Source organism: Chiroxiphia lanceolata, chromosome 10 (genome assembly GCF_009829145.1).
Source record: "Chiroxiphia lanceolata isolate bChiLan1 chromosome 10, bChiLan1.pri, whole genome shotgun sequence".
NCBI classification, from domain to species: domain Eukaryota; kingdom Metazoa; phylum Chordata; class Aves; order Passeriformes; family Pipridae; genus Chiroxiphia; species Chiroxiphia lanceolata.
In genome coordinates this window covers 2,826,011-2,848,271 of record NC_045646.1, presented here as the reverse complement: position 1 = coordinate 2,848,271, position 22,261 = coordinate 2,826,011, and the positions used below count along the sequence as shown (strand labels likewise).

The following is a 22,261-nucleotide window of genomic DNA, read 5'->3' as shown; positions in this document are numbered from 1 at the left end:
AGTGAAATGACTCTCTTAATCTCCAGAGCAGTTGCATTTGAAGTGGAAAAAAAATGGAATGCAGAATGCCATGACATCATTTTCAATTTTACAGAGCTGTTCTTGGGCATGATACCACAATTTCACTGGGATGCTTCAGGCTTCACCACTGACCTCAATTCCTGCAGGACCACACTCAAGAGTACAAAAGAGCACACTGGGAGCCCCAAACCCTTCTGGATGAGGATCCAAGAAGGAGGATGAGGATCTGGATGAGGATCTGCTCATGAATAGCAGAGGCCTTGGTGACATTTGCTGATCAGCCACAACCAGTCTGGCACCACATCCCACCAGAAACTTGGTGCCTCTCGCTCCCAGGAACAAAACCTCACAGATAAAACAGCAAGTCCTGTGCAGTGCAAAGGAGAGAAAAGCCATGGATGCCACAGAAAAGCCACAGAATTTTCAGGGTTGTACAGTTTTAGGGAGTTTCCCCATCCTCACTAACAGGACCATCTCTGCAGGAGGATGTAAGACTCTGCAGTGCTGAGCTGGCCCTTCCCTCCAGTGGGAGCTGGACCATGCAGGAATTACGGCAGATCATCCACTTGCTTTATCCAGAAACTGCTCCTGTAGGAGCAGAGCTGAGCTCAAAGCTGGGTTTAGCCACCTAGCCACAAGATATGAGCCCTAGGGGACAACTCAAGTGGAATTCCACACAGATAAGGCCTTCTGCATCCATCTCCCTCTTGAAGACAAGCTTCCCTCTCCTTATCTGAGCCAAAATCCATCAGGGCTTTTGTTCTTCACCCCTTGATTTAAGTTCTCCTGATTCCACCTCTGCACATACAGTGTTCTTGGAAAACCAAGACTTTTACCTGCTCAACACAGCAAACCTGGAATCCTTCCACCCCTCCAGAGACCAGGTCTAGCAAGGAGTACCCTTGGGCCACACACGGCTGCTCCAACCACCTCGTGGCCCTCTGGGATTGCTCCTCTGGATTAATTTGATCCTCATTCTGCTGTATATTCATGACAGGTGTAACTGGAGCTTTCTGCTGACAGGATGACAACAAACCCCCCCAACCTGAGGGGTGTCACCTGTGCAGTACAAACCCTCCCCAAAGCTGCCCACCCAGATCAGTTAAAATGTTGAGACCTTTACACCACCACAAGCACTGACAGACAGAGTTGAAGCCTCTCACCTTGGGTAATTAAAATTTATCTTCCTCCCAGTCTCTGTTTATTTGTGAGCCCTTGGTTATCGTGCCAGCAGGATCGTTTTCTCCCAACTTTTAACCCCTTCAGATACCGGCAGATGAAAGTCTTATTCCTTTTCACTTCTCACTAAGCAAAACCCTAAAGCAGGCTCTTTCTTCTCCCTGTCACTCTAACAGTCATTTGTCAGTCAGTCTCCATTTGAATTCACATTTAATTCCATAAATACACTGTATTTAAGTGAAATTTAACTAATGGCCCGAAATATATTTTGCATTAATACTGTAAGTGCATACCTGCACAAAACCTACATTATGTGGCTCTAAACCAGTGACATCTCTATTTTATAATACCTCAGATCTAACAATCCAATTCTCTTTTCTGTCAAGACTAGAAAGTGGATAAGAAAAATTATGATAAAGCAATTTTCTGGGGGTTTACTGACCTCTATTACAGGAGATATTTCAGTGTCATCGATGTTGGCAGAGTTCACACAGCAATTTTTCTGCCCAGCTCTCCTTACCCACCCAGGAGGTGGATTTGGCCCCATGCTGTCCACGAGGATCTCCACAATTTGGGATTGCTCAGTTCCCAGATACACTTCAACATGCTTCAATATAACAATATTCTGTAAAATACAAAACATTCTGGCTTTATCAAGTCTCTATGTTACCATCCATGACCCAACTTATACAGGAAGTCCATCTAATATTTGAATATTTACTGTGTATTTTACCAAACCTTTTTGAAAATACTGATATTGACAATTTTTTTCAGCAATTACAAAACATCTATGAAAAAAGTTCATTTAAAAAAAAAAAAGTGCTACAGAATTAACAGATCCTTTTCCTTTCTTCCTCCCCATCTTCTGTCATAAATGGAAAGAAATTTAACAAGTGGAGCTAGTTAACCATATTTAGCACAGGTACCTAAAGTAGATTTTAATGGTTTCAGTATTCCTAAAATATCTCCTATATAAAACATGCAGCTAAAAGAATCATCAGCCTGTGGTGTAGGTTTTTTTGGGCTGACTTTTCAAGAAGGCATCACTACAGATCACCTTTGTTGTGATGGATTAAGAAAACCTTTGGAATTCTGCTCAGGAGGGCACTTCACATCACATCCCCTGGCAGCAGCTCTGTAAAACACTCCCAGACCTCCCAAATTCTCATGTTCACTCTGCAGTTTGAATTTTAATTTTAATAATTTGGGGAAATGTATGTTAGCTTTATACAGCTCTGGAATTCTCAGTGGATCACTCCACTGTTCAACATATTAACCTAGAAAGAATCAGATATTTTTGGGTACTTGAAGACCCTGTGCATCCCCAGCTCTGAGCTCTAGAGAAGGTGAATTTTGTAGGACTGAAAAAGACACCCAAACCCATCTTATTATTTTCCACACATGAGCAGTTTCAATGTGAAGAGACAGGTGGAATAAAAAGAGCTTTCCACATCTCACAGAGGTTGGAATGTAGAGATCCTGGGATTAATAAATGGCAGATCCTTTCTAAACGTTGGAGTCCCAGATAAGAAAGCTGTCCTTCCAATCTCAGCTCATCAGGAGGAGTGACAGGACATCCACACTACTTCAAACTGCAATTCCAATTACTCAAAAGACTTTTTCACCTCTTCAAATGTCAGGCACTATGAACAATCCCATGGGCGTCATTAGTCCTCCTCCCTTTTATAAAATTAAGGATAACACAGGCCTAGAGCTGAGATAAATCATCCATCAAACAGATTATCTCCTCCAGATCCTCAGCATGTCCTAAAGTTTGTGCCAAGAATTTTTAAGCTACAGAATAATCAGTCAGTCCTTAATACTGACTGACACCAAATATTGAAAAGAAGTTATTTCTGGGACACTGATTCCAACTGTTTGGTTTAAACTTGAACTCTTAATGCAAATACAATTACAAATCAACCAGCACGTGTTTGCAGAGGTTTCACTCATGGTCACATAAAGGTTAACTGTTGGCACATTTGAAACCTCATAAATTGTAAAAAAAATTATCAAAAATTGTGACTTCTTAACTAGAACTAGATAAAACTACAACTGGCTAGGGGCAAAAAAAAAAAGATCTGTTTAAAACTAAGTTACCCAATCCTCAAAACTAAGTTACCTCGTAACATTCTTTACAGAATGGAACTAGAAATAATTTCATGGATAAAAAAGAACTGTAACTCCCTGAGAGTGTCCAAGGCCAGGCTGGATGGAGCTTGGAGTAACCTGGGCTTGGAGTGTCCCTGCCCATGTCAGGGTTGGAATGAGATGGTCTTGAAGCTCCCTCCCAATCCAAACCATTCTGTGATTCTGTGAAGTTCTGATCTTGTGTTCTTGTAAATTTTATTTAAAATACATATAATATTACTAGTTTCCCTGGAAATTCCTTGCTTCCACATTTAGCTAAAGATGAAATGATAAAGAAAAACAGAAGTAAAAACAAAACTGTCACATGATTTTGCTGAACTGATCTTCACTGAGTGTTCATGGAGTATTCAGACTTTTCCCTGAAACAGAGCAAATTGGATGCTTTTTTCCTTAGGCTAAAAGTTTTATTTATGGATGGGGTTGAAAAAAAAATTTAGCTGGTATCCTGTGGTTACTGTGAATGTGCTCTGTCCAAAAAAATGAGCAGCATTTCTAGTTAATCTTGTATAAACCACCTAGAGGTACCTTGCTGTAGATGTCTAAAGAGGTGTTAATGACAAGGCATTTCAGTATTTTCTCGGGAAATCAATACTTTCAAAGCAGAAATTGTGATTTTTCTGCCAAAATTAATGAATTTGCCTCTCCAGAGGTCAGGATGTCATTGGCAGTGAGTTCTGCAGCCCGGGAAAGAAATCATTCCTCAGGACTTTACCACGCTGAACTGGAGCATTGGGCCAGAGTGAGTATTAATGGATGTGTGAGCAAGAGGACAGACTGGAATATAAGGAACTGCTGCCTGCAGTGAAGGAGACAGCTGAGTTGAAAAAAAAGGCATTATTTAAGTGTTTGTTGTAACAAGAATAACGAAACAAAGCACGTCGAGTCCCCTGAGTGGCGTTTTTTCCGTGGCTCCCTCAGAAAGGTGAAGCAGTTATGAACCAGCTCATTTTCCCAGCTCATTTCCAATGTTGTCCTCTCTCCCAAGAAACCCTCCAGGCCCCTCCTGCTCCCAGATCTCATTTCCACCATCACTCTGCTGGTCCAGCATGGGAGGGCCTGTCAGTTGTGTGAGGTACTGGGACGTGGGGCTCAGGCTGGAGGCTGAGGAAACCACCTCCTGCTCCAGGCAGCAAATCCATGTGCTTTAGTTACATCCTGGAATTATCCACGCTGTAAATCCCACTGGGTTCATCCTGGAATCACCTGTTGTGTGATGAGAGAGAACCCAAAAATCCATCGAACAAATGCATCGTGATTTTGTAGTCCAGCTCTGCAGGTCATCCTCCATAATTATTATTAAGATTAAAGGCCTAACTAACATGATTCCCAGGCAGTGGCTACTTTAACTTGGATTTTAAACGTTCCTCCATTTTAAAGGATTCTTCAAACTTTCTGTAAATAACGAAGTTCCCCTTTTCCCCAGGCGTCTGTTCCCAAGGTTTCACAGCTCTAATTATTATGAGCAATATCTTCATGGTCTCCTGCTACATCGCTCAGAAAACATAACCAAAAAAAAAAAAAAGATCTATTTTGAAAGTTTCTTTGAACTTCCTAAGTCGATGATTTCTTATATAACTGCAATAAAAACCTCTGGGAAAGAACCTATTATGAGGACTGTGTCAGCAATTTTAGCTTATTACAGATGGTTTGCTCCCCTTTCCACATAACTATTTAATGAATTTAAACTAAGGATTGTATAATTTCAGAGCCACCAGCAGCCAGAGCTTTTTACTGGGAGGTTTTTAATCTGAGATTACTGGCTAATTTAAGAAAGGGATTTGATGAAGCAAGTCATTTTTCAGTGCCTGACATCAGCTCTTACAGCAGAGCCTCAGCACCAACATCATCTTCCAGCAGCAGAGCTGCCACGTCCCACTGCCATCCAGGGAGGCAAAGAGACAAATGCTCCATGTTTCCATATTTTCAGGTGGTTGGGAGGAATTTTGACTGTTAACAGCAGCAGCTGTTAGAAGGCAGCACACAGCCTAATTCAGGCATGTTAGCTATTAGATTTTAACAACTGAGTGTATCCTTATTGTTGTTTTTAATTTCTTATCCATTTTCCAGCCAATTATCCTTACATTTTAAAGCAGTGTTGTAGGAAGTGTTCTCTGTCCTCCCCTCACTCTGTTATAAAGCAATTGTTAGTGCTCCCTGTTAGAACAGCAGTTCCCAATAAAACTATTTATATCTTTATGGTGTGTCCATTCATTGGTAAAAGTTTAACTGTACTAAGGATAGTAAATAACTGTAAATAGGATAAAAATATAACAAAACATTTGCCTCTCTCCATCCCGGAACAAGAAGCCCAAACTGTTTCCCACAGAAATCTTCTTTCTAGGATCATAAAAAGCTGATGAAAGGAACAGAAAGTGAGGACAGAATGAGTGCAAAAATATTGTATTGACATAATTCTTTACTCACATTACAAACCACCACAGGTTTTAGTGTCAGGAAGAGAACAATGAGGTCATTTTACAATGTGAATTACAACCCTCTGCCTTTCAGACCAAATTTGATAACAAACAAGAGCACAAAAGACAACATTTTCAAGGTCTAATGGAACATTTAGATTCTTTCTCAGCATGACTCTCGTAGGACAATGTTTCTGCACAAAGGTTTTGGACAAATTGTTAAAGATTTCATATTTCATATAAAGCATAAATTCACTGCTGGCTAAAGATACAGGAAATCTTGTGTGCTTAAGGTGACCTTATACTTTTATGACTTTTGTTTTTTTCCCTTACAATTATGACATCTGTGGACTTGAAGGAACACACCAGAAGTTCCAGCCAGGAAGATTTTGGTTCATATCCTTATCTACACCCAAACAATGATCCTTTTGCTTTTGTAAAGACTTTAAAACCAAATTCATCACCATAAACCAACTCACCTTCTTCCCATAACGGCCACATATGCAGCATATGACATATATAACATCTGTAACATCACTACTGGCACTTAATAGCTCAAATAATACCAGACAGCAAATTACAGGTATGTTCCTTGATTTATATGAATGAGAGAGAATGGATTTGATTGAGGGTGATGTTTTTCTCTTGCCCAGTTTGTAGGAAATAACCCTGAGCACTGCAGGACCAGCCTGGCTGTGCAAAGCACAGGAGACTGGCAGAAATGTTTCTGCACTCCAGGTTTTCCAGAAATTCCCCATGATCAGGGAGGAATTTTAGAGAAAAGAGAGGAATAAGTCATTCCAGACTCAAACACCTCTGGATATAAATCAGAGATCAGAGCAGAGAACTCAACACACACCAGTTGCTCAGTGCCCCACACAAGATCTGCTTCTCCACAAAGCACAGCCCCTTTCCCAGGCATTCTTCAAGCTATTGTACTCACAACAGGATTAGGAGGGAAAAATTAAGTCATAGGTAGCCAAATGCCATCTGTTCCCCAGCCTGGAAGAGAACATCCACCAGAAACCCTTCCCTGACTCCATTTTTTCTTCTGGAGGAGGCACCACCGAGGGTAAAGCTGAGCTACACCCCCCACTCCAGCTGTTCTACATGTTACACAAGCCCTTGTTCCTGTTTTAATCATGTTGTTTAATTCTATTTTGCATTCTCTTGGGAAGACAGAGTGCATTCCAATATAAAAAAGAAACCAAAGTATTGTGTTTTTCCAGAAAAAAAAAAACAAACAAACCTCAATGTCAAAAGGAAGAATTGCTTGATATCTACTTTCTTTTGGAAGCTGGTTTTATCAGCTTAGGTTTATGCATGATATCTAAGGCATAAGTTCTTAAAATTTGGCCACTGCCCAAAAAACCCAGCCTGACTGTTGTGATTTATAATGTGGCAAAGAAACAAAGTTACTTTTTACTGTCTGGTGTCTTCCATATGCCCCCAAACACCACTAATTATCCACTAGGAACACATGCCTGACATCTTCCTAATCCTAGTTCTTACTCTAACTATTGTCCTTTTGCAACTTAAGTGCTAGAACTTGCCTTCAGGTGAGGTGAGGTGAAGTTATTAATGCATAATTCAAGAAAGAATCCTATGACACCCCTAAAAGTAATATTTTTATTTTTTTTTTCATTTCCAGGCTAAGTTATGCAACAGCATGAGAACAATATGGCCAAATTTTAACATTATTGCAAGCAGATAACTAAGAGTAAACAAATAAATCCATAAACATTAACATTTTCATTACTTACATCCTAAACGCTGTGATAACAGCCAGATAAAAAGCACAGCAGAGATTTCTTCAGCCTCAGTATTATGAGCTGCAAATATTGTTGCAGTAAGTCAACAGGCAAAGTTTTTTTATTGCCAAATATGTAATTAAAAAAACATCACTTTCACCTAGGAAAACCTGCACTGATTTGAAGCAGAACATCTTGTTCTGAATCAGCACTTCAGAACTCAAGCAGAAGCCCCATATCACTAAAAACTCAAGAATTGGGTTTGTCTGGGGTTTATTACTCCACAGTCCTTCCACAGTGGAAAAATAGATTAATTTGACCTAAAATAGGGCACATTTATTTGCATAATAGTAGCCCTGGAAAAAAAAAAAAAAGCACCTTAGGACTATCAGGTAGAGGATGAAACAGAAAATTAAACTAACACAGTTTTCTGGCAGTTTTTCAGCATTTTTGTGACCTACTTTCCAGCAGTTTTTTCCAAAGCTGGTGTAACTCCATCTAGTAATCCCTAAACTAGAACTGAAAAAAAAAAATAAAAAATATGGCTTAAAATGCACAATTCCTTTTGGAAGATTCTCAAATACCAAGTAAGTCTCTATGACACTTAATATTTTTCTTAGTTAACTAGGATATCACAGGGGCTTAATCCAGCTCTATAATCACAGCAGCAGTTGGTGGCAGACTCATTACTAAGAAGATACTCTTAGGTCTGGCTTTTTTCCTTCTTTATTGTATCTTTTACACCCTTTCCTAGCAGGTACCTCAGAATTAAACCCAACAAATCTCCTTCAGATTTTATACTAAAATGAGGGGCTTTACTTGGCAAACACATGATAAGACACGTCTGCACAAGAAAATTAGGGAGGGAGGGAAAATAAAGTAATGTAAAGTTTCACTAATGAGTTGATCTTTACAAATGGCTTCTCCCATTCAAATTGGTTTTCTCACGTCCTTAAAATCCTTGTTTAGACACACAGACTTGCACTGTGCTACAACATGACATAATCTCATTGATTTCACAGCAGTGATAAAATTCAGGCACATATTAGGGTGGGAGATAGAGAGATAAATTGCCTCACTTACTGAATGCTCGGTGCAATAATTAGCACTGAAAAGATCCCAGGGAAAGCCGTGTCAGCAAGCATCTATCATTTCTCCAGGAATATGCCTGTGTTGGAAAGTGGGATGATATGGTGCTTAACCTGTATCTGCATCACTGCAACCATTCATCTTTTCCATGGAAAGTGGCAGCTGAGTGCCCAGTTCGAGCGTTGCTTTCTTAATATTAAAAATAGAGCTGCAAACGTTATTTCTGTACCTGCTCCTCGCCAGCCTGGGCAGAGCTGCTTCTCCACAATCTCTGCTGGGAGAACTCTATGGTTTCTCTCTCCCTAGTGTGAAATCCTGCAGATATTTCTCCCCTTATGTCCAATTCTGCTTCTTCATCTTCCTTTTTTGAGCTACTTCTGCCTCTCTCTGTCTTCTCCCACTGCTCTCGGTCCCAGTGAGGCCTCACCTGGACTTCTGTGTTCAGTTCTGGTCTCCACAGTTCCAGAAAGACAAGGAGCTACTGGAGAGGGTCCACTGGAGGCCATAAAGATGATGAGGGGTCTGGAGTATTTCTCTTAGGAGAGCCTGGTTAGCCTGGAGGAGACTGAGAGGGAATGTCATCAATCCATATAAATATCTCCAAATGGGTGTCAAGAGGATGGTGACAATTTTTTCAGTGGTGTCCTGCAACAGGATGAAGAGCAATGGTCATAAAATAAAATGCAAGAAGTTCCATCTCAACACAAGGAAGAATTTCTTTCCATGAGGGCAGCAGAGCACTGGAACAGCTGCCCAGGGAGGGTGTGGAATCTCCCTCTCTGGAGACACCCCAAACCCACCTGGATGTGTTTGTGTGTCACCTGCTCTGTGTGACCCTGCCTGGGTGATCTCCAGAGGTCTTGAATCACTCCATGACTGGGATTCTCTCCAGCCATGAGGATGCTGCATGACCAGAACCCTTTCCATGGCCACTTCCTTCCCATCATGAAACCAGAGCTGTGCTCAGGAAAGGGATTTTCCCACTGATGGAAATGAGATGAAAGGAAAAGAATCCTGCTGAAAAGGAATCCAAGAATATCATCTGTGTGCAAAGACTCATGAAAATACATTAAGGGTTTCCCTTGATACACATTCAGACCCAGACTGTTGTTTACCTCTCTGGGAGATGAAGCTGATTATTCATCATCAGTATCTCATCAGTAACAGGAGTCTCAGTTTCCCCCCTCACACCATGCAAATGATGTTCTGATCACATCAACATATTTTATTATTATTGTGACATCAAACCATCCTCCCAAGGTATGTGTAAAACACCTTTGTTTCCTTCCACTGGAACAGCTCACTGGGTGGCCTCTTCACAAAATAAAGAAGAATTGAGGTGTTCACAGAGATTTGTGTAAAAAAACTACTCAGACATCCAAGGACTGGAACGAAACAGCATCTCTGCACACCTGTAATAAAAGCTGCGTGGTTGTTTTGATAGCACTGAGTCCCTAATCAAACAAAAGGAAGCTCACATCATTAAACAGAAGCATCCTGAGAGGCACAGATAGAACAGACTCACCCTCAGTTCCACCCTCCCAGACAGAACTTTACACAGTATCAAGCAGAAGTTCAGTCTGTTCAATATGAAACTCAAAAAGATCTGTGAGCCTGAGAAGCACCTTCAAAGTTCTGACAAAAATCAATCATTTGTGGAATTCAGCACAGTGAAGGAATCCTGTCCATACTAATGACAAGGGGAGCTTCACACCAAAACTTGTGACTTTGTGAAGTCACCAAGATCCCAGCTTAAAACATTCCTTGGCAATGATCCAGGGTCTCCAAGACCTGGATGAGTCTTGAGTAACGGAGTTGTGAGGATGTAAGTCCAAAAACAAGGGAGGGTTTTAGGACAGGGGACTCTGAAGCTTAGAAATGGTTTTGAGAAGCCCATTAAGGAACTAAAATCCATAAATCTCTGGAGGGTAGCGAGAACAGAACTTCAGACAGGTACTGCTGCCCCAAAGAACTCACCTGCCTCTTCTGATAACCCTCAAAGCAGAGATTCCAACTGTTCCCTGTCCTGGGCTGTCTCAGCAATTAATATAATTGAGCTTAAGTTTCAAGACACTGCTCTGTATTAAATTAGCTTTGCTGTTGCATCTGCCTGGGGGATGTTTCTCCACTCTGACAATCTCCAGTGAAGCAGCATCTTTAACCTCTGTCAGTAAAACATTCTGGAGTCTTCCCCTACCCTGGGTTTAGAAGCCTTTCTTCCTGATATTCACCCAAAATGCTTTTTCTGGAAAACTGTTCACCCTAATGCCTATTTTTATAAATCTGGCAGCTGTCCTGAGACTTTCCCAAGATGTGGTAGCCCTTGGAATGTGCATCCAACACATCAAACACCTTCTGCCCACTCAGACTTGTGCCTTGCTCCTTCCCATGGGTGAGTACACACGAATTCACGTGCACACACACAGCCTGGAGACTAAAAATGAAAGGAATTTTGTTTATGGAGCATATCCTTGTGTTCAGCCTCAAGAAAATATTTCATTTTTGCCCTGCCAGGTCATTTGAAGAGCTCAAATATGACCAAGTCTAACGACAGTAACAATACAACCCACGAGACTGGACAAAGCCAAACCCATTAAATGCTCAATTCTATCACTTACAAGCTCCACAAAATGCACAAAGAATTCCTGGGAGTTTTCCATTTGGACAGGAACATCAACCAGATGATCTACTATAAATTTTTTCCCCCATAAAACCTGTGATTTTTTTTTTAATTACAGGTTTATATCCAAATGCAAATTCATTATTACAACAACTGTCATCCTAATAATAAAAGCAAATAAATAAAGGTGGATCTTTTAGACTGTAGCTCTGTAAACTGCAGACTTTGAAAATGTTATCCATCTATCAAGTAATAAAAACTTCCTCCTTCTACAGCTATTTAGATTTTCTGGGAATGACAGCTATTGGTAATTGAGTAAAGCTACTAAAAAACAAAATGAGGAGTTGGTTTTGATTGATAGGAAGGACCTTTCACTGCCCAGTTATCTGAATCCTGAGCAGATATATGACAATACATCACCCAGTGCCATAAATAACATTCATTAGACATTAAAACAGAATTAAGTCTTCAGTCCAGTCCAGTTTCTAACTTGCTAAACCTGTTTATTCCATTCTTTGTTTCCTTCCTTAAGCAGCTTCTAGTCCAGGAAAGTTCATTATGCCCTGCCCTGTGATTACTCTCAGTTTCCTTAATGGTCATTTCAGTTTTTTAAAACCCAAAATAAATTAACTGTATCACTTCTCAGTTATCTGTTATTTTGCTGACACCCTGGAGGAAAGAAAATTTTCCTTTTGGGATCACTGCAATTTATCCTTAGAATATATCACATTCATTATTAATCTATTGTTATTTTTCAGCTATTTTACTAAATACTGAGATAAGGCCCATTGGTTCACAACTCCTGAGCTCAACCACATGTTTTAAAGATAGAGAAAACATCATTTTCCCTCTGGTTGTCCAGATTTTAACAACAAGGCAGTTCAGAAAATTAATTCTTTAATTTTTTGGAGAAACTTGGTGAAGGAGCTGCCTCCATTTCAGGGGATGCACTTCAATAATGCCACCAAGTTGTCATCTGTGGTTTCAATCTACTGAATCCCTTGGTGTGCCAACAGCTCAGAGCACAGGCAGAAAATTTCCTGGAAAGAAATATGACTCTTACAAAGTGATGCAGAATAGATTATCTGCATCTTTAATCAATATTTTCAATGCACATGAAGCATTGAAACATGGTGTTTACTGCATTATCCCTTGTGGGGTATAATTATATTGTATATACGTGAAAGCAATTTAATTTGTTTGCATCAGGAGAGACACTTGTGTCATATTCAAAACAACAATAATGTGCACAATGATGCAGAGAGGATTTAAAATTTTTTAACTGTTCTGTCTGAAATAACACATCCTTTTTATTATTTTTGCACACTATCTGCATTCAGAAAATAAACCCCAAAGTGAGCTCCAGCAGAAGTGAGGGATGGTTTGATTAAAGCCCGTGTTGCTGCACTCTTCCTCTGGACTCAGTCTTTTCATTTTGGTGGAGTTCAATAAATCAAATGTGTGATACATTCAGAAGATGTCCCTCCCATCCTCTAAGGATGGGATTTGAGCTCATCCTGTCCTAAAGGGGCAGGTTTACAGGGAGGACTGACTGCACCTGATTGCCTTGGCACTGAAACAGTGGCTATTTTATAGATAGATAGAAATATAGATACCTTATACCTTTGGTAAGGTTTGGGCACGTTTGGGAAAAGGAAATCAAACACCAGGAGGATCCACTTTTCACTCCTTGTCCTCGTGGAAGAACTCTGTGGTTCTGAGCATCAGATCTGCAGCAAAGAGATGAAACCGAAACCTAAACTGCTAGAAACAGAGAATCACAGAACATCTTGAGTGGGAAGGGATTCACAAGGATCATCAATTCCAACTCCTGGCCCTGCACAAGACACCCCAAAATCCCACCATGTACCTGAGAGGATCATCCAAACCCTCCTGGAGCACTGGCAGCCTTGGGGCTGTGCCCACTGCCCTGAGGAGCCTGGGCAGTGCCAACCACCCTGTGGGGGAAGAACCTTTTCCTGAGATCCAACCTAACCCTCCTCTATTAAATGCCTGTCTATGGAATTCAGACTAATTTCCTTGGTTTTTTTAATGTTCTTCCTGTAGATTTTGCTATTAAAGCACAGAGAATGAACAAGTCTTGTGTTTGCTCATATAACTGTCAAATAATAAAGAATTCAGGGCTGAACTCTCCTCCTTTTCCCATCTCCACACCCTCATCCCTCTCCACCAGTGCACACCAACCACGTGCCTCTGCTGCAGGGCAGTCACTGCTTCCATCCCCTCTTCCCATCCCCGGAGTCAGGTCCAGAAAAGCAGGGAATGAAAACAGCCACTGTCTTTGTGGAATTTTCATAATAGAGCTCTATCATGACTAAGTGATCGGTTTTGACGTGCGATGCAAATCTGGAGTTAAAAATATCGTTTTCCCTCAAAGTTAATTATGAATCATTAGAAAGACTGAAATAAAATCTCCTACCACGTTCCTTTCAGCTTTTTTTTTTTTTTTCTGAGCAAACATGGAAAATATAAATCATTTCAGAGGACTGTTACAAGGTAGCAGACACTTGGTAACTTTGGGGTTTATTTAAACTGAACTTGTGTCTCTAAATCATACCATTTTGTTGTTGCATCTGCAAGTACTACAACAGCTGAAAATCACCTTAGAGATATAAATATCTTCTGCTGAAGCGTATTAAAGTGAACAGGTACAGGAATAGACACACATCCATGAGTGTGATAAAAATTTGATACTTCTATTGAAAAAGCACTAATCATGCAACAAACCAAAATAGAAACAGAAATTGGAGTATTTCTTCTCACCAAGTAGCCCTTGGGAAATTTAAATTTGACTGTTTTCAACCTCGCTTTGGACTGGAGAAGCAAATTATCAATAATGCCAAAGCTGCAGAAATTCCATTATTTATTTTAATTTCACAACTTCTAAAATCCACAAGGAGACATTTTTCTCTTCTTCTCACGTTTAAATCACTCCAGAAAGAACGGGGTGTTGTTTCAACAGAACCAGAGGTTGGTTTGTTGGTGAATTTTTAAAGATAAAGCACAAGAAGGTAGAAATAGCAACATATTCTTCCCTCTCTTTTCTTAGCACTGCACCTCAACTCAGATCCCTGAGGAATCCTCCTGCCCAGCCATCCCCCCTAATGCTTGGACATTTAAGTTGAATTTTGCTGTGGATGGAGAAGAGGGAATTGGGAGGACAAGGGGAAGAGAGAAAGGGGAAGAAAAGTCAAAGGTATTGAAACTTGCAGGAAGATACCAAAGGCAGGAGAGGTAAATGGAGATGTGTCTCAGCACACAAACGTGACAGCAGAGACCTGTGACATCCTCAGCCCCAAATATCAGACAGGCTGAGACTTAAGGAATTTAAAATATTAGAGGCAGGTAAATAATTCATGAGCATATCCACAGGTACAAGAGAAAGGATGAAGTAAGAGTGGTAGAGGGTCCCCCAAAGCCCAGCTGAGTCTGAGCCCTGCCCACGTGAGCACACAACCCCTGGCACTGCTGGGCACTGTTCCCAAAGGATTTCTGGTAGAGGGCAATGGGGTCATGGACGGGACAGCTCACACACAGTTGGAAGCTCACAGAAACAAACCCACTGTACAAAAGAGGGATTTACAGCAAGACACCACTTCTTTCCTATATTTATGGCAAAAAAAAAGCTACCACTACCTGCTTATGTTTATTTATAGCAAAAGAAACCCCACTCGCCTAAATTTACATGATAAAAAAGCAGTATTTGCATGAAATGTCTACAAAGCACCACTTTCACAGAGTAAAGTGGGCTGGAGGTGCTGGGCAAAGCTGAAACACATTTTCACTCCGCTCCCTGTACCATGTCAGAGCACAGGGGCTGCTCCAGAATCAGCTCCCACCCAAAATCCCCTGAGGTCGTGATTTTTGAGAAGGGAAGATGGTACAAAGCCCCCTGCCCCGCTGGGTATGGCTGGTGTGGGCACTGGCAAAGGCAGGAAGCCTCTTCACTGCTTCTCCTTCCAGCACCAGGGATGCACAGCAAGGCTTACAAAGTGCTGTTCCAAAAATACAACCTGTACCCCCTCAAGTGATGCAATTACGAGGAGGTGTTGAGTAATCTCCCTCCCCGTGTACCTATGGCAAAGCTGCTCATTAAATATGCTCCACTAAGTGCTTGTCTCACTCCTGGGATAAAATATCATTTTAATAACCTCAGCAATAAACAGGATACCTGTAAAACCCACAGGATGGGGAGAACAGTGTAGGATGAAGTGGAAAAGCAGTGCAGGATGAACTGGGAAGTAGTGCGGGATGAAGCAGAAAAGCAGTGCAGGATGAAGAGGAAAGCAGTGCAGGATGAAGTGGGAATCAATGCAGGATGAAGTGAAAAAGCAGAGCAGGATGAAGTGGAAAAGCAGTGCAGGATGATTTTAGCAGGACAGTTGCAACTTAATGCAAAATCTGGATCAAATCTTGTTTAATTTACAGTGAAATTAAAATACTAGTAATTTTTCTTAAGAATGCTGTACTTTCGACCAGCAGAAAGAATAATATTTTTTTAGCTAGTGCAGGCCTACAGATTGCACCAGTCCAACATCCCAGAGTGATACAACACAGAGGCAGCTTTGGTGAGGTGTCACAGTGAGCTGGGAGCTCACATTTGGTGAAGATGCACTTAATTTTGATTTTCAGAGAATCACAGAATGGCTTGGGTTGGAAGAGACCTTAAAGATCATCCAGTTCCATCCCTGTGCCAGGGCCTCACCTCCGTCTGAGTAAAGAATTTGTTCCCAACATCTTAGCTAAATCTCTCCTCTTGTAGTCTAAAAGACAAGCTGATTTTCTTCACAGATACAGATAAGCCATTCTGGATTTCCTTAATTTCTCAGGCAGCTTCAAGCCCAACACAAGGATTAGTAAGATTGTCCTTTTCATTCCCACTGTCCGTTCACATTTAGCAATGTATAAGAAATAGTTTACCTTTATTTAAATGGAAATTACCTGGTTCAAAAAGCAGCTCCAGTGTGAGTTAAAAGCTGCTGCATCCCCAGCAAAATGAAGATAATTCCATACACATTGCTGCTGCTATTTTTTTCTTGGTATGATGGTCAAGTACACTTTTATTTAAAATAAGAAACCCCAAACCTTAAATTCCATGTTATCCCTCAGGAATACAAGGCTGGCCTGGAACAGGAAACAGGGTTTTTTTACAGAAATTTCATTTTATCATGTTCTAACACCTACTTGTTCTCTGGAGTAAATTACCTGCAAAGATTGTATTAAAGAACTTCTGTATTGAAGAATAATAATGGCAATTTCATAGTGATTTCACAGTATTAAGCATGCACCACACAAGAAAACCATCAGAGCAAAATCCAATTTGTTACTTTTCCCACACTGAATTTTACTTCTCTTTGGCTGGCAATTAGTGATTACAAAAGTTTAATCAAAGTCTCGGTTTCTTCTTTCTTTTTAAATGTAGCACAGTCAGAATTAGATTTAACCAATAATTAAGTAAATTGGACTTGGCTTAGTAGACGGGAAATTGAGGATAATTCATAAACATTACCCATTAGCAACCTGTATATTCATACAGATTTTTTGAGAAGTGATAGTGTTGAAACAAATAATTAGAAAATAAAAGTGTTTTTCAAGTGTATTAGAATGATAAATTCTTTTACCTGCACGTAGAGAGGGTTGCACTAGGATTTTTATGGGGAGCTGCTGTTCAAATAAGTGGAGATTGACCTGAAAGAGAGAAATGTAAATGGGAAAGAATTACAAAACCTCAGCATGAAAGAATGACGCAGAACCTTTTCAAAAGAAGAAAAAGCATCATGGATATGGTGAGAAGGGAGAGAGAAATACCCAAACTGACATTTTTAAGGGAAATTAAAGACAGATTTAGGCCTTGCAGACTGTGGAAGAGAGAACAGTAGCACTGAAAAGAACATTTCAGATAAAGAGGATGTAGAGAAGGCTCAGCAATTTTGGGCTGGTTGCAGCTCTAACCTTCCTTTGCAGAGGGGAAACCTGGTTCAGCAGCCACATAATGATGCTCACAAGGGCTGTTCAATCCATTGCAACCCTGTTCTGCACTTGGAGGAGTTAAAAATTGAGGTGCAACTTGGAAATACGGAAGACTTCTGCCAGAAGGGATCAGAGTTGGAAACACAGAGTCAGGAGTTCTATCAGGAGAGGAGTTCTCCTGTTCCAGCCCAATTCATCCCCATTTTCTCTTTGTTTTCTCCCCTGTCTTCAGTATATTAGTTTTTAGCTGAAGGAGTCTGAGTTGTTGCAGTGCAACACCTTTGATTCATGTACTAAAACAGCAAGTGCAGCAGATGACATCAAGAATTGTCTGTGGAAATGCTGATTTACTGTTGTACAGCTTTGGGCTGAAACAGATCCTGAAATAATCCATCTGTGGCGCACAAAAAAAATCCCCAGACTAGATTTCCAAAATATCAAAGCTCGGTTTACAATATAATTAATGAACTTTCATCTTAAGAGCATGGACCCATAAGGTGTCTTTAAATAGAGTCAACATCCAAGCTACTGCTGTCCAAAGTCTAATAAATGACTTGTTGTGGCTGCACTTCTCTCCCTCTCCTGGATAAATACTTTGCAAGGAACTGAGGACTGATAACCAAATTCCTGTATCTGCTGCTAAAACTGTGAGCTAAAATTTGGGCACTGTGTGAAATTTTAAAAATAACAAATTCATCAGGACGCATATTGGATTTCATGGTTATCTATTTTAACATAACAAATAGGATTACATTGTCCATCCAATGTATTACAGTTGCAAAGCTATATTTAAGCCTTTACACATCAAACTTCAGCAGCAGTGAGACAAAAATGAATTGTGCTGTGGCACAAAGTCACACCTCATGGTCACTTAACTGTATCACCCATTCAGTCTGAGGGTAAAATTGGTTAAGATGGCATTAGATACACAGCAAATACATAAAAAAAATAAATGAGTCCATCAGATTTCATTAAATTCTAATGCAGTTTGAAATGACGTAAATAGGTAAGTTCATAAGCACAGCACTTTAACTGATATTTGCAAGGTCAAGGATAGAATCAGAGGACCAGGAGCCCCCAAGTTTTAGTTTTGTGGCTTATTGCAGTTCTGATGTCGATATTCTCAGATTTTTATGACACTAACCATTCTTTCATTCCTTGTGGAAAACACTGGTAGGATTCAATGATCAGGATTACCCTAAAAAGGGAACACTCTATGAAGTTATTATGGTTTGCTTGGTCAGTTCATGGTGTGGGAGGATTCCAAGTCAAGGCAAACCCTGAAAGAGGAGAGTCCACAGGGTGAGTCCATCTGTCCCACACAACAACAATAAAATGGGACGTTAAAATATAACACTCCTTCAGCTCAAAGGTGCTCAGCACAACAGCGCTGAGAGTTTTGTTCCAGAAACACCCTCTTTGCCTTGGAATCACAAGTAGGGATTTTTATGTTTCCAAACTAAAAATAACTACTGATATATCGGAGCTCGGAGCAGGACATCAAATCCAAATCTCAGCCCGATGGTTTGAGGGCTGTTTGCCGAGGAACTTTAACTGTTGATGGGTGTAAGAACCCACACTGGTACTGACAGTGGCACCAGCACATGAATATCTAATCTCATGCAACTGGAATCCATAAAAAATACGGGGATAAATCCTTTATTAGCTAACAGAGATTCATCATTTTTTAAGCCTTCTTGCATTGCTACAAAAAACCCCATAGAAGTGTTTGCTAACAATGTTCTGCACATCCAGGATCCTGTATTCACACTCTAATAGCTGGTCACTGGAGCACAAGGTTTCTTTTGGTTTAGTGTTTGTGTTGTACAGGAAGGTGTTTCCAGTTTAATAAAACACTGTGTGTGTCCCTGAGCTCTGATAAGTTTGTGAATTTTCCAAGGTAATCTTTCCTGTTTCACAGAATCACTGAACTCTCTCCATTTTCCCAGGCATTACCTTCTCTTTTCACACTGGTTCTGCCTCCTCCACTGCATCACATAAACAGTGGGGGGAAAAAAAAATCAAGGAAAAAAGTATCCTCATAAAATAAAATTGCCAAAGGATATAAAAAAAATGCTATCTCCTAAATGTGGATCCTCACTCAAGTGGCTTTGGGACTGCAGAATTTACGTAGCCAAAATCTGGCTCTATTACATGCATCAAAAACCAAGTTATAACCACTTGGAAAGGCTATAAAGTCTGGGGGTTTTTTGAAGTTTCAAGGTCATCAATATTGAGTCAGAGCAGCACTGCAGAGCCAGGGACAGGGAACCAGCAAGTGGCAGGAGCAGCATGTGGGCGAGACACACGGAACTGTCCTGGAAGATGCAGGAGCTCAGCCTTTGATGTCAAACGAACTTGGGTTTGGGGCATTTTATCCACCAGTTTCCTTGACTGGCTGTATTTTGGGGGGGTTGAACACCTGAATGTGGCTGAGCTGACAGGGTGTTTTGGGAGGAGGTGGGATTGTCCCACCACTCAGAATGGCAACTTTATCACTGCTGAGTCTTTCATCAAGTTTTTGCCTCAACTTGGAGCGATTTGTCGCTCCCTCCTCGTGCGGAGATGGAGTTTTGGAGAGAGTGAGCAGCTTGTCAGAGCTGTGACTAATGAACAAAGGAGTCTGGAAAGGGACTGAAAGAGGCTCTTTCCCTTGGCAGCTTTGCTCCAGGAGGGTGATGGCACTGGCTGTGTACTGTGCATGTGTCATGTTCTTTTCAACTCCTTTCTCTGCTGTGCACAAAGGAACAAGGACAGACCTGGAGCAAGGCAAACCTGGGAGACACCCAGGGTTCTGCCTCTGCCCGTTATGCCCATTAACTGTAAGCTTCACTTGTGATTAACTTCCTTAGGCTGAAGTTACAAGTGTCTCCTGCAATGAAGAGGTCATAAAATACAACCAAACCTGAAAAAGATTATATGGAAAGAAGTCTAGGAAGCAAAAGCAGTTATACAGCATCCAGGACTCTGAGAAGAAACTGGGAACTGGTGTAATGACTCTGAAGCAGAAGCAGGAAAGTGTGGAAAGCTGATAGGAAAGGGTCAGAGGGTCAAGCCTCTGACCATCTGCTTAAAAAAAAAAAAATAAATAGAACTACAATATCTTTCTCAAAGCTCAGAAAACTCTGTAACACACATCAGAGATGTAGGGAATGACAGCAATGGGATTTATCCATTACTAGACAAAAAAGGCAGAAAAATTAACACTGGTCATTCACTGCATGGTAACTCACCTGCTGTTTTGCCAAAAGCCAATTGATTTATTCTGTCCATGAGACGATGAGTCACTTTCTTTTCAAAAATTAAGATGCCAAGTTATTAAATACAGGCATCATAAATGAGGAGGGCCAACACAGGCTCCTTCCATAGGTTCAAACAAGTGTTATTTATGATCAGTGACTTTCAATGTCTATTCAAGAACAAGGAATTTTCTGGATTAGTGAAAGAAGTGCAGTGTTTTGTCTACATATACAAGAGATAAACAGAATGACAAAGTAATTATATAATTATCATTCTGACAATGATTCCAGGCCAAGTAATGGAATGACTGAGGCAGAGCTCATTAAGCACAGAACTAAGAAAAGTGTAATTAATGCCAATCAAACTCAGGTTTATAAAGATTAGATCATTGCCCAGCTAATGAGGTGTCTCTTTGTAAGATTAGAGGTTGATTAATGAAAGGTGAAAACATCAGAAACATTTAGTTTGGGCCCTGGGCGGTTCATTTCAAAAAGTAAAGATAGGAATGAACATGGTAAACGATGGGATGAGCTTGATTATGTCCCAAAATTGATACCTGTGAACAGTCAGGATGGGATGGTCCAGGGTCCATGTCTGAGAGGGTCTTCGTGGGTCATCACCACACACAAGGCAGTTTAAACCCTGTACAATCCACCAGAGGAAGAAGGAAATCCATGTGGCACATTCCTGCAACGAAGCTGGTGAGAGGCAATTTATGAAACCACAGTAAATTGATCACTTACAATATTTGATAATATTCTTTTGCTCTCTATTCCCATCTCCCCTTCCCTACGATCCCTAGAGTTCATCTCCTATGCCTGTCCCACTCTGAGTGATGCACCAACATACTGATCAATCACGGCCACCTGATAAAGCCTCTCAATTTGTTCCTTTTTAAATTGTTCATCCTTCACTGTGGAACACTGCACTTCATCCTCTCGGGTGCTGAACACCACGTGCTGTTTTTTGTCAAATGTCATTCAAGAACTTCTCTGTGATATTGCTGCCCTCCTCTTTTCACAATAGCTCCCATTTTTTCAACCACTTCCATTAGCATCCTCCCATTTTTTCTCCAGAGGACTAGAGAAAACATCAAATAAGATCAGTTCTTACATTGATTCTTCAGAAATTCCATATTTGAGTCTCAGAGTTCCTTGCAGTGCAAATCAAAACAAAACTTAAAAGCCTCCCAGAAACTACATGGTGAACAAGATTGAAAATGTGTTATTCAGGCCAGCTGAAAGAGATAAGTTTTTGGATACTAGTATAGAAAAATATACTTTAAAACTAGTGATATTTTAAACACAGTGACTAGAATTAATCATGATGCTTCAGTGATTATTTAAAGTTGAAAATATTCTAAGCCAGACAATATTTTCTGAATGGCATAAGTTAATTTTAAGCATAAAATTAAAGCTGTGGCTGCTGGATTAAATGATAATAATACTATTTCATGTTTTATGATCTATTTAGTGTCACAGACTCCCCCAACATACACAGACTTTTAACAATGTGTCCACACACATTCACCTCAGCTCTCCTACCTTTATTTTCCTCTATCTCTTTATAGGGTTATCTCCAGCTCAGAGTGAATGATTAATTTTATATTTGCCCTCTAATACTCCTTTTGATGCTGCATTAAATGCTTTAATGATGTTAATCACATGCTGCTCCACACTCTTGGCCTTTGGCACCATCCTAAGCACACACACCACCAATCCTTTCTTCTTTTTTTTTGCCATAAAAGTTCCTTTGATAAATCTGGGTAGAACCTGGCAAATCATTTATAGGACTATTTTCAGGAA

At 40.4% G+C, this 22,261-nt stretch overlaps 1 long non-coding RNA gene across 1 annotated transcript; it reads right to left on the bottom strand.

Annotated features, from left to right (window-relative positions):
* Window positions 1–1,719: 1,719 nt before the first annotated feature.
* Window positions 1,720–21,148, bottom strand: LOC116791646. The gene is made up of 3 exons (XR_004358809.1): window positions 21,013–21,148; window positions 16,868–16,934; window positions 1,720–1,825 (listed from the first exon to the last, which is right to left on the bottom strand). It is a non-coding gene; the product is annotated as an uncharacterized LOC116791646 (long non-coding RNA).
* Window positions 21,149–22,261: the final 1,113 nt, after the last annotated feature.